The sequence below is a fragment of the Acyrthosiphon pisum genome, chromosome X (genome assembly GCF_005508785.2).
Source record: "Acyrthosiphon pisum isolate AL4f chromosome X, pea_aphid_22Mar2018_4r6ur, whole genome shotgun sequence".
NCBI lineage: Eukaryota > Metazoa > Arthropoda > Insecta > Hemiptera > Aphididae > Acyrthosiphon > Acyrthosiphon pisum.
Genome location: NC_042493.1, coordinates 121,207,506 through 121,221,909, shown reverse-complemented (window position 1 = coordinate 121,221,909; position 14,404 = coordinate 121,207,506). Strand labels below are relative to the sequence as shown.

At 28.2% G+C, this 14,404-nt stretch overlaps 1 long non-coding RNA gene across 3 annotated transcripts; it reads left to right on the top strand.

Moving 5' to 3' along the window:
• The first annotated feature begins 1,043 nt into the window (after positions 1 to 1,043).
• On the top strand, positions 1,044 to 5,980 carry LOC100570617. 3 transcript variants are annotated; one of them, XR_003840217.1, is made up of 4 exons: positions 1,198 to 2,106; positions 2,179 to 2,332; positions 2,395 to 2,503; positions 5,511 to 5,980. It is a non-coding gene; the product is annotated as an uncharacterized LOC100570617 (long non-coding RNA). The 3 variants fall into 3 exon arrangements; XR_001680565.1 differs by having other exon boundaries at positions 1,044 to 2,332; XR_001680566.1 differs by having other exon boundaries at positions 1,044 to 2,332; positions 2,395 to 2,507.
• Positions 5,981 to 14,404: the final 8,424 nt, after the last annotated feature.

The following is a 14,404-nucleotide window of genomic DNA, read 5'->3' as shown; positions in this document are numbered from 1 at the left end:
ACACTTAGGGTCAACTCAGCGTATCGTTCAGTTTCCGATGAGGCTTTGCTGTTTCTGATACCTTTGGCCGACCTCCTAGGTGGATCCTTATGGATTAGGGCTTTCTTGCGCGCTCTTATCCTTCCCAGATATCCAGCCGATCTGCCTAAGTATGCTATTAGAATAGAGGAACGCAAGACAACGATTGTTTAAATGTAAAAAGACGTCACGGTTGCTGCACGTCATTCCTGACGTAGGATGTGGATTGTGAGATCAATACCGAAGGTGTAACCGACATCACATTACCCAGGCTGCCAGCACTACCTGAACCACATAGGTAGGGCTGCCAGTGCAAGGAACAATCACTATGATAGTAATGTCAATACTTCAGAACACACATTGTTTGAATGCCAGTACTAGAGCAATATAAGGGAGGAGATAGGCGCGCATCTCAAGCCGCTTACTGACCTCTGAGTCTTACCCTCCACTAAAACTGTGTACCCCTGTGTTAGAGGGTCTACGCTCTGACTCGAAAGAAAAGATGACAGTCCTCAGAACGCTGAAGAATTTCCGGGTGTTCTACGTGATTTTGGAAAACATCCTGACTGCGAAGAATGGCAGAGCAGACCGCCGAAAGTTATACAGTTATATAAAAAGGTGGGCAAGTTAATGAAAATAATTAACTCAAGTTAAGTTAAATTAAGAGGACACAAGATCGATGAGTTAAAAGTTAACAGTTAAACAATTATAAATTTAACTCGATAAGTTAAAAGTTAATTTAGAAAAAAATATTAACTTATCTCAGTTTAAACAAAGTTAATTATTTTTTTTTTTTTTAAATTAGTATGTAAATCACACAAAGAGTGAATGTGTCTTTCTAGTCTCTAATTTATAAATTGTAAAAAACAATTTTATTCAAATTTTTTCATAATGTACACTATATATCCTTTTACTTTACTATTATTTACTAATTTAACAAATATATTTTTTCATATCTTATAGCAATTGAATGTCATAATACGTGAATATAACAGTTATATAACATAAAAATTGTCAATTTGCAATTTAAAATTATTAATTTTATTAAAAACATTTATAATTGCAACTCGCATAATGCATAATTTATAACTTAATAAAATATATTATATTAAAAACTTTACGGATTTTTTTAAAATCAACTGAGAAAAGCTAAGTTATGTCAACAGTAAATTAAACTAGTTAAGTTCATAAGTTGATTAGAACATTAAATAACTAGTTAAGTTAAAAAGTTTAAAAAAAAATTAACTTTTTAACTAGTTATTGCCCACCTTTGGTTATATAGTTTGCCAACCCCCCTTCCAGCAAAATGTACGAGGTAATAAATGGGGTGTGCTTATGCCGGCTTGCAAAGAGGAGATTCAGAATGGAATGTCAAGGACGGAGAAGATTTGAATTAAATATGATACATTTACATTGGTTAATTCTTGATAAGACATAGAATTTATTGTACTCTTAAAAGTCATGTAGAACATAGTTATGTATTTTTAATTCTTTTTTTTTAACTTTTATATTTTTCAAACTATTCTGAACTTATAATAAATTGTAAATAAATAATTGTAAGGGAATATTTATAAATGACTATATTTCAGTAAACTAAATTTAAAAAACTCATTTCTCCATTAAATGTTTTCTCATTATTTCATTATTCTAAAAATAATATTAAGTACTTAATAATTTAATTAAAATTGTGTTTAAAGTTATTATCGACAAAATCAAATATTAGTTTATTTCTATTCTTTTTCTTTATCACAACACATAATATTAAATAATAAATAGTAACCCAAGTTATTAACATCGTAAGTTAATAATATCTAATTGTTCAAATACAGCCAGTACCTATTATGGGCTAATATAGATTAGACGATGTATTTATACAATATCTCATAAAAGTACCGGTAATATTATGATATTATGTTGTTACATCATACTACATCAAAATGTTTACAAGAATTCAATGTATCTTATAGAAGCAAAAATACATTGAAAATGTCGCATTACGAGCTTTTGATACGTGTTCATAGAATTATCTAAGTATATTTAGCACCTTACCTTTTTAGTGTAATTGTTGTATGCACAATGCACATTAAGGTAGATTTCTTATTATTTTTTTTAATTAAAAAAAGTAGTCTAATAAATAAAATCGACCTTTACCTGTTTCAGCAACAGCTCACTTAAAGTAAATATTTTGCAATATTTATAATACGTCATCTAAATCAAGAATAGGTACATCGCACTTTCAATAACTGGAAGTCTGCTCGTCCTTTCATTTGTTTCTAGGGAGGACATTGAGACAGTCAATGAATCATCAACTAATGTAAATGTAGTTACAATTTAAAAACATTCATCATACATATCATACAATGTTTTTGTTTTTAGATTCTTTCAATATTTCTAGACCTGGTGGAATTTGATGATCAATCTAAAAGTAAATTGCTTCTTCTCAAAAGAAACATTGAAGGCTGTTGAAAATTAAAAATAGAAGCTTGTAAGTAGGTACACAATAACTAATAATTAGGGCCCTGATTTTAATTTAAAGTACATTATTTTTTGGCTGCTCTAGAGCCTATTATATTATGCGTTACAAGTATAATTTTTTTTTAATGTAACAAAGGTCACAGTTTACTTAACCATTTTTACAGCTTTTTTTTATTAGCTTTTTTCAGTAGTGTAATTAATTTTTAGTGCATATTATTCATACATTGTTCAAATCCATAGCGTTAATTTTGAAATACAAAATATTATATGTTTTTATAATATTTGTATTAATAGGAAAAGTGCTATATTTAAGCCAAATTTAAACTTTAACTTAGTATATCCTCTTAATAAATGGTCATAAAATGCCGAATTTAGTAGGAAAAGTCTGTTCTAGCCTTAAATATATAAATACTATAATACGTAAAAAAGTACTGTTCAAACTGACATGTGTGATTTTTAATTCTCAGTACGATATTGAGTCTAGATGTCAATAAGTTTCTAATTTTACAATTGTCGATACCAATTTTGTTTAGAAAACTGTGTGAAAAATATTTCTTAAGAAAAAACAATTTATTTTGGGAATTCATTTTTAATATTATAAAATATGCAAATATATTCTAATTCAAATGTTGTATTTAATTTCACCATTTGACATGTCGAATTTATATTTTACCTAGAATAATGTACGATCATTACAAAAAAGGTGGGTAAGTGGATGACGCTCTGCTGTACAGTAGGTTACAAGTGGGTCACATTAAATTTGAATTCAATGATATAATATCACTGTATAAGAAAAACGATTGTGAGCGGAGACGGTATGTCAGTCTAGGTATTAAACATATTATATACTTATTTATGGTATTAAGAAAAAAATTGACCTATAATAGGTACCTATAATATATTCCAAATTAATCATATCACAATATTCATTAGGTACTTATAACGCGTTATACATCAACAACAAACTGTGGTACTATCATAGTTATATAATAGTATACTTTAGAAGTTTCAAGTACCCACGAATAATATTATACAAGCACAACAAAATAACTAAAATAGTTATTCCAGTTTTTTTTAATATGTAATTTCGTCCAAATTTAAGCTTAAAATGAATATTAAAATAAACTGTGCTTATGTGATTTTAAGATTTTTGGTAACAGAATTAACTACGAAATAATTTTAAGATTTTAAATTTGTTAAATTTTGTCAAAATTCGATCTTTAAATGCTTCTAAAAAAAACTGTGCCTATGTATTTTGGATTTTTTCAAACTGCTATTGTAACAATATATCAAGGGCCTTGTATTAATTTTTTACACTTTTTGGACCAACAGATAAAACTTTATTGATATATTTTATTGAAAAAAAAAACTAAAAAAATTGAAAACTTACAAGGTCCACAAACAGCTCAAAAAGATTCAAATTATTTTCAAAATTTCATCGTATATAGAAAATGCTAATATAAATATTTAGTGAAATTTTCAAGTATCTATAGTCATTCGTTTTTTAATTACAACAAAATAAGAAAATCGTTACGTGAGAAATTGAGTGAATATCACATGTTGTAAAAATATGAATTTCAAACGCTCATAAAATTTTTTTTTGACTTGCTTGTAGACATTTTTTTTTAAAAAAGGTAGACAAAGGTATGAGGAATCTTGTATTATATTTTAAAATCTTAGATTTAAAAATAAAATTTTTCATGAATTTCGAACTCAAAATAATTTGTAAATTTTTGTCATTTTTACGTATTTTGTCAATATTTGAACTTTAGATGCTTATAAAAAAATTGTGTCTATGGATTTTTAATTTTTTTCATATGCTTATGAAACAATTTAATAGGAACCTTCTATTCAATTTTCAAGCTTTTTTAACAAACAAATAAAATTTTATTGACATTTATAAAAAAAAAAAAAAAAATGGAAACTGAAAATGTCCGTAAACAGCTCAAAATAAATCAAAATATTTGAAAATGTTATGGTGTAAAGAAAATGCTGATATAAACATTCGATCAAAATTGTATGTAGGTACCTACGGTCATTTGTTTTAGAGTTGTCCCACAAACCAAAATCGATTTTCTCGAAAACAGATTTTGCGTAAAAATTCCCGTTTTTCGTTAATTTTTCTTTTGTTTTTCACGTCGCATTTGAAATTTCAATTTTTACTTTTGACCCTCCCAAAGTACCAACTACATTACTTTCCTGTCAGACAAGATACTGTTGAAGAAAATCCAAACACTTTTACTGTCCTAAAAGGCGATGACAGACACAAAAAAAAAATGAAAATAAAAAAATAAAATAAAACACACATCATTGTAAAATCAATACATTTATCGTTCCACTCAGAATCTAAAAACACGTTAATACAAGAAGTCCTAAATCCTTATTATATCTGACATACTTTAATATTTTCTGGACTGTGTATTTATAATGTTAAACCTTGTTCTTGTGTTTTAAATGATAAATTTTTACTTTTTAGTAATCAAAAGTTGATGATTGTCGGAGACTAAAGTCTAAAGTTCAATTGGGTTGATATACAACAGTATTAACTTCTTTAAATTTCAAACGGGCCCAGCCAAATATAAAAATTAGATAATACTAACAGTCGTTCGTGAATAATAAAACGAAAACAAAGATAAACAATGTACAAAGAATATAAAATACTTATAGCTACCATAGGTATGAATTAACAAGTATACAACAAGTTATATGATGTTTTTTTTCTTTTTAAATTCTTACAATAATGTTATCTTCTTCAAAATTACCTTCAAAGTTTAGTGTCACGGTACCTAAGACAGAATACCACCTAATTTTTGCAAAAAGTGATTTTACTCTTAAGATTACTTTTATACCATAAAAAACAATTTTACATTGATGCGTTTTATCTATAATGGATGACCTGAGAGATAAAACTAATATTGCTAAGAAATGCTCTTTATAATGATATTTCAACATGTGCTTGAACTATATATCAATAAATCCTTTATAAGTTATAATGTATTTATATTATTTGTTCACAGTATTAACATGTATCTATCAAGATGTGATGAATAGAATTCCAGATGGCAACCAAATTGGCTGTAATACACTCTCTCTGAAAAGTGGTATTTTCTTTTACCTCAAATTATGTTAAATACAATTTAATACAAGACATAGTTTATTAGGAACATATTTGTCACAAGATAATTATCCTGATCCTATAACAATTCTATACCGAGGACAACCGTTTTTATTTGCTACCTTTGTTCGACTTAAATGCCAATTAGCCACAGCTTTGCCACATTTAGCTGTGGGTTTAAAATTTGTTTGACAAAGCTGAGGTATTTAGACTGTTCCAAGTTAGCTTATAAAAACGACAGACCTTGTCACATCAGAGTTGCCACTATTTCAAAACAATAAGGATATATGTAATATAACCTAAATAATAGATGGAATTGATATAAAATTATAACCTGATTCACCCAACTTATGAATAAATATGTTGTTTGCAGAAATTAGATATTACAAATTATATGCCTAAAAAAATATATTTCATTTTATAAAGTAAAATTTACCTATGTTTATTTTTTTGCTATAATATGTTACAATTTAACAGCTTATAAATAAATGATTTTTGTCTTCATAATAATCTTGTATTATGTTATAATTTATACTTTTTAAAATAAATTAGTGCATTTTCATAGTATGTATGTGATATCAATTATCTATCTACCTATTTTTGCCACTGTTTTGTTTATAAATTAAAAAAAGGTAGACAATTAATAATTGGTCACTGCTCTAGTGTTCGCCTGCACAATAGATGTTGAGTGGGTCACTGTAATATATGTGTTATATTTAAATTCTTTTTGTATAAGAAAAACAATTTTGAGCCGGAATAATCTGTCAGCCAATATTGTGTGTATGTCATTTTTTTGATATTGCTATTAATGTAATTAATTTTTTGTCACGCCTGTACCGAAAGTTTAGTTTTCGATAACGGTGAAGCGTTGGAAATTGACCTTTTTCTGTCCAGTTGGTGTTAAAGTGGGAATCTCCGTAGTACCGGGCGGTAAAATGGAAATCCCCAAAAGTACTTAGCGCACATATCACGCGTATCTCCTGCACAATCAGACACTGAAATCTATACCACGGTCCTTACAAAACATAAGCTTTTGATTAAAATTTATATTCATACAAAAACCCCCTTGCATAACGCGTAAACATTTTGCTTTCATGAAATTTTTTTCGTAAAATAATTTAGTTGTTGCATTGATCCCTCCATAATGCATATTACCTTTGCCGTGATTACATATTTTTATTCCTATTTTATTTTTTTTTAATATAATAATTACCTACTATTATCAATACTGAAATCTACACCACTGTCCTTACAAAACATAAACTTATGGTAGTTAACATATTATATTCATATTATAACCTCCATGCAAGATGCTTAAAATAAATAGAACTAATTAACTTTGCCGTGATTGATGAACGCAGAGTCGTCAAAAAAATAGGAGTATGTAATGTGTGTAGTATAATATGTAGCTCGTGCGGGAAGGTGACATTAAATAAAATACAAAACAATCAGCCACAAATTCTGGATTTAAATACATCGATCAAAATGAGTGCTTTAACCAATTATATTGAATGTAAGCAAAATACTATGTATTTAAGTACAAACCACACTTAATGTCACATATATTCCAGACAACCATAATATACCTATTATTTTCACAATAATATACTGATTATTTACTAGAAAATTGTGTACACGAAAATTCAAAATTTATTGAAAAATACAAACGGGCGTATACATGACGCATAGATTATGCCGAACTACTGATATCTGTGAATCGTTTCATTCGCACATGAATCAATAGTTTTATAAATGAAATCCAACCATATAAATACCTAATTAAAAAAAAAATGTGTTGAAAATTACCAGATGGACAAAATAAATAGTGCCAATTTAATTATTCCAAACACTCCAAAAAATAAATTCACTTAAAAACTAAAATAATATATACTACCTAGTCTACCTACTAGTTAAATACTATTAATTTATGTACAAGTGACTTTTGGTATGACTTTTTTATTAATATTATGTTTATAGAAACCATAAATTATTATGAAAAATTATTATGTATTATGATTTATTTGTGGGTATTTACATAAACTATAAAGTGACTTTTTTTTTACCTACATGAAAAGCATAATCTTTCCAAAAATATGGAACATATTTTTTATGCTCCCGTGGTCATTAAATACTAAGTATTAGCATGATAAAAAAAAAATGGTGTGATGGCAACTTTATGATACGTATACGGCATACCCCTTACCCCGCCGACCATCATTCAAAGCTGTACAAAATAGGTACCTATCTAGTTTGCTACTTTTCATTGGTTGTTACGACTTATATATATATATATAAGTCGTGACAATCAATGTAGGGATCATAATGCCGGAAAAATTCGGAAAAAAACTGTTTTTTTCAAGCACTTGAACGAAACAAGTTAAATATACCTGATGGAAAACCACTTCCGGGAACTAGTGAAAAAACCCCGTTTACAATGATTGGTGACAAAGCATTTCCCCTAAAAACATATTTATTGAGACCATACCCGGGTACTCATTCGTATGCTGATATATTAAAAGAAAATTTAATGACCGTCTCTCTAGAGCAAGAAAAGTAGTAGAACATACTTCTGGGCAGCTTACACAAAAGTTTCGTATTTATTCAAGAAGAATGAAGTATAATTCACAGGTACCAATCTACTTTTTATATTATTTTAATTACTATCTTTTTTTAATGTATGAAATGTGACTCACGTTGGAAGGGACTTGGAGCTTCACGAGAATTTCGTACAATATCAGCATCCATTTCTATGACCTCCAAATTTTCATCGGCTTGAAGATTTTCAAGTCATCCATATTGAATAAATTGAACAAAAAACACTTAAAGCAAGCAGCAGAGTAGCACAACAAAAGTCGACAGTTGATTAAGCATTTCTGTTTTAGTAGGAACTTCTCGAAATATTTCTGTTATTAATTAAATATTAAATAATCCTTAAGTCATAACATAATATAATATGCAGTGCACGTAGATATAATCAACGAGTTTTTAATATATATTATCTGAACTTTCAAAACGTAATTAAGTTGGAAATAAATGAATATGGTAATTTGTTTGATGCATTATGTATATAAATAATTATAGTAATAAATAATAGGTGGTTAATATATTTTAATAAACCTTATTATTAAAGATTAAGGCCTAATAGGGATACATATTATATATATAATTATATAAATACCTATTATTTGGTCCTAATAAGTAATAAATATACTTAATTGGAATGCACCATAATAAATTATAGTTATACATAGGTACTCTATACTTAAACATATATGTATATTTTGCATATATATAATAATATAATTAAAAAGTGTATTAGCTTAGATACTAGGTTCATATAAATGCGTAATTACAGCGAAAACGATTAGTCCTATACGAATAATAGGATTCTTCTACGATACACCACACGACCCGTTCTTAGTAGAATAGAATCCGTTGATTTACGACCGGTGTTCAAGAATACGGTTTTGTCAAAGAATTTGAAAAAGCACAAATATTTCAATACGAATATCGTTCTACTACTTTCAAGAATAGGCCCCCAGGAGCCGATCGCGGAGTTGGCAGTGCCACCGGCGGTGAGTACGGCTGCCATCACAGTAACCAGTATTCGGCTGGGTTCGGGAGCAAATGATAATCCTATCATGGCGGCGAGTGATGAGAACATGGACAGGCGCGCCCGTCGCACTCGAAGCCGTGGCCGGTAGCAGTCAGAAGACGGCCCTTGGCGGTCGAAGGGCTAAGAACCTAGCAATCACCTGTCGCCGTGGTGGGAAGGCTACCCATGAGGGTCACGTCACTGGAAAAGCTAACCGTGGCACTATCGCGGTGGCCGGAAGTCAGCCAGGGGCAGTCGCAAAGGCTGGAATACCACGGTCGAGACGATAAATGTAACACAAAAAAAGGCGCCGATTCTAACGAATGAGTAAATGAGTCCACTGCGCTGACGTCACCTCAGTCTTAATCGGAACAATAAATCGAAGGCAAAGTAAAAGGCTATATAATATTATTATGTTATACCATAATTATACAATAAATTACATTTGATCTAACATAATATTCGTAATATTTTGTACAAAATAAAAAAATGGGTTGAATAATAGTTTTCCCCGAATATTCCTCCTTAGATCCGGTGATGAGTACGAGCAATATTATGTAAGTGAGTAAGCTGTACAAGTAAGTCTATGGACCCTGATTTTTGACGTCGAACCGAACACGAATCTGATTTTATACTTTATTTTAATATAGGTACTTATATAGTTTGTAGTTTTTGTTGGAATCGCAGGTAGTCAATAGTGATCAGTAATTTTCATAATGGTAAACCAGCTTAAATGCTTTAGGTAGGCAAAGTGAAAATAATATAACCTTAGTTATAATAATTTATCGTTTGATTCTTTAGCTATTCTTTCATATATTTTTCCAAAGTTTGTACTAATAATACTAAATTGTATTTAAAATAATGATTTTGTTTCATCATATCGTATGTCTTATTTATACAGTTTCCGGTCGTCGTTGGCACAATGTCGCAGTAGTGAGTAAAAATATGACATATAAAAATAAAACAATCTTGTATATTTAAGATTAATTTATATTCAGTGATTTGAAAATTAAAGACTAAGGTGATGAGATGAACCATTTGTTTGACCTCAAAATAATATACAAACAAAGTGGTAATATCGATACCTAAGAGCACACAATATGTGCTATGTCAAAATTTGGCATAATTGAGATATTGACATCGTTAAAATCGTGGTTCACAATAAAATCATGTGTACATACGTTCTAAGTCCATGTCATAATAAAAATAAATAGAAAACACGCTAAAGCGAAAAAGGCTATGTCCTCGGTATTCCATTTATTGTAGTGCACCCAAATCTTAAGTCCATGCTATGTCAAGATTGAAAAAATTACGAGATCAATATAATGATATGTCCAATAATGGACCACGTTTATACGATAAAAATCGAAATAGATTCAATGGGATTTCCTATTTATGTTGTGATTAGTAAGTCGGTGAGTGAAAATAATATTATAACTACTCGCGAGTTATCGCACCTGTAGTGATCGCCGTGCAGGACACGTTGAACGCTAATACAATAATTATTTAACGACGTCGCACGTTCGTCGTTGTCTTGAGTCGTGGATGAGAAAGATAGGTGATAATTATAAACACTTTTAGACTTTTTAAAGATAACAATAATTTAAAACTTTATTATTACAAATTCAAATACACAATAATTATAAGCACTGTCGTAAGCTTGTTAGACCTACGACGAGGGCTGACTATCTTCTAAGTAATGGTAGGCGCTCTACCCGTATTTATGTGGGTTCTAACAATGACGTACTAGTGGCGTGATAGCTATATTCTAATATTACTTCCCTAGTAATGTCGAATTGCATTATTGTGGAACTAGGTAAAACAACTTGTTGTTTTCACCTCAGATCTACACTTCCTGTTATATGCCTACATTACCTATTATAAATTATACTAAATGTATAATTTATTCTACATGATATTGTTTAATATCATATTATAGCTGTGGGTATTAATACATCCCTAATATTGCTGAATATCATTAATGTGTGACTAGCTATAACAACTTGTTGTTTTCGCCTTTGGCCTACGTTTTCTGTTATTTAGGCTTACTTTATATTCCGTATTAATACCTACTTTACTACAAATAAATTATACTGTATGTATAATTTATTTATTCTATATTATTTTATTTAAAACAATACTATAGCTTTTGGGTTTACTACACACCGTCGACAGTCGACATTGTCATGTAGCACACTACTGCAGTAGTTGATAATTAAAACGATTTTTATATTAATTTTAATATTATTAAAATACGCATTGTAAAATACACGTTTTTATCGGTTACAATAATAGTAAGGTTTCGTATCAAAATGAGTCTTAATAATAATAATAATATTATTGAACAATGGTTACATGAAGTGACAATATTGAGGACGAAGAAAACGCTGCGATGGTTAATGGACAAAATTTAGTTGAAGGTAAGCAATTATATTTTTATAATTAATATTAGTTAGGTATATAATTATTTTTATAATTAAAATATCGTAAAAATAAATTAATTCAGTCCTTGATTATATTAATTTGATTCTTTATAGGTATTACATTTGAGGATAACGTAGTTTACTAATACGAAGTAGGTGAAAATGGACTATTGACGCTTGCTCAAACTTTCAATAATGAACATGGTAAATAAATAATTAATGTTACAATTTTTTACTTTAACTATTGATAAACGATGTTTAAATTATAAATAACAAGTTTTTTTATCGTTATGAATGTTATGACAGATGCATTCGATAAACTACACACTACTGTAGATCCACCAATTGTTGATGTAGAAGTAACTGAAACAATTCGAAATTGTTCTAATTCGGATCATGAGCAAAGTGAACCAACCAAAGAAATATATGATGGTAATTTAAGACATTTAATTGAATATTTTATTTTTAATTTATTATTAATAAATAAACTTATTATTATAATATTTTGCTATATACATTCTAATTTTTAAATACAAAGTTAAAAGTATAAGTGAACTGTTATAATATAATAACTAACATAATCTATATAATTTTTTTTTCATTTATAAATAAAAAAATAAACATATTTAATGCAACAACATCAAATTGAACAATAATTGATTAACCTACCTCATGTAAGCTTATACAGCTTGTGTTGGAGATAGAGAGTTATGGTTACTCCTAAATATAATAAAAATAACATAATCTAAATATATATAAATTTTAAAGATTAACACAACATATTTAACAAATTAAAAATAAAAAGGTGGGCAAGTGGATATCGCTCTGCTGTACAGTAGGTTACAAGTGGATCACTCTATAATGGATGGATTTAAATTTGAATTCAATTATATAATATCATTGTATAAGAAAAACAATTCTGAGCGGAGACAATATGTCAGTGTCTGGGTATAAGACATAATATTATATACCTACTTATCTATGGTATTAAAAAAAAAATTGACTTATAATAGGTATCTATAATAAATTCCAAATTAATCATATCACAATGTCCATAAGGTAACGCGTTATACATCAACAACAAACTGAGGTACTATCATAGATATATAATAGTATACTTTAGAAGTTTCAAGTACCCACAAATAATATTATACAATCAGACAAAATAACTAAAATAGTTATTCTAGGTTTTTTTAATATGTAATTAAGTCCAAATTTGAACTTAAAATGACTATAAAAATAAACTGTGCTTATGTATTTTTTTGATTTTTTTAGTAACAAAATTAAATACTTACATGGAATCTTGTTTTAAATTTTCAATTAAGATATAAAAGTTGAACATTTTTAACTAAAAAATAATTATTCAATTTTAAATTTGATAAATTTTGTCCAAATTTGATATTTAAATGCTTATGAAAAAAAATTGTATTGGAAAAAAAATATATGTATTTTTAATATTTTTCAACTGCTATTGTAATAATATATCAGGAGCCTTATATTAAATTTTTACACTTTTTGGCCCAACAGATGAACCTTTATTGATATTCATAGAAAAAAAAAAAAAAAAAATTAAAATATGAAATTGTCGGTAAACAGCTCAAAACAAGTCAAAATATTTTATCAAGTATAAGAAATGATTAAATAAACATTCAGTGAGATTTTCATGTATCTACAGTTATTCGTTTTTTAATTACAACAAAATAAGAAAATCGCTACATGAAAAATCGAGTGAATATCCAATGTTGTAAAAATTTGAATTTCAAACGCTTATAAAAATTTAATTTGAGTTTCTTATAGACATTTTTTTTTTTGATGAAGGTAGATAGAATTATAATAATATTAATCCGAAGATTTTTAACATAATAATATTAAGTTGACTATGTGATCAGGGGTAAAAACTGTAAGTTGTCGCAGCAAAAATACAAAATGAACCTAAGAACATTTTGCAAGGGTGGAGATATGGTTATAGGAATTACTAACAGGGGAGGGGGAATATATTAAATTATACCAAAACAAAGGATGACTAGTCGTTTGTAGTGTCATGTTGTCTCGTCGCCGCAGCTGTCTGCCCACACCGTCACCATCGAAACGCCACTGCCGCTTCCAACCAGCAAGCACACTCACAGGCGCATTTCTAAAAATAATTACCGGATAATAAAAGTATACATGGGGGGGGGGGGAATAAAAAGAAATGTAAAGTAATATAATAAGTATTTACTATGGAAGGTATTCAATATAAAAGAATTTTTTTTTTTTGTACCAATGGAATATTAATTTAAGTTTCTTTGGGTGTCATAAAAAAAATGAAATTAATAATCTTCTGAGAAATAATAATCAGAAATTTCTTTTGGGGTTTAGTTCAGATAGTTTTCGATTGCAAGAGTCCAATTATTTTAAGAAACACTGGTATAGATTATAGTAACACAATTATATTGATATTTGATAACTTGTATACAATTGAGATATAATTAAGTCTTTTATTTATAGTTTATAATAAGTGGATATTTAAGTTTATAAAATAAGCTAAAATTCTTTTACAGCAGGTACCTAAAGTGTATAGTTACAATACATTGTTAGTTGATTACATATATTTAATTATAATACAATTTATAATAATAGCCTTTAGGTAAATGAACTGAGCTTATTTTATTACTATAAAATATAATTATAAATTATACAATTATAAAAAATATACTATATAATGAAAAAAAGGAGAATTGTATTCCTTAAATTTCCTTCACTTATAAATATTTATTACAAAGATGACATTGGTAAGGT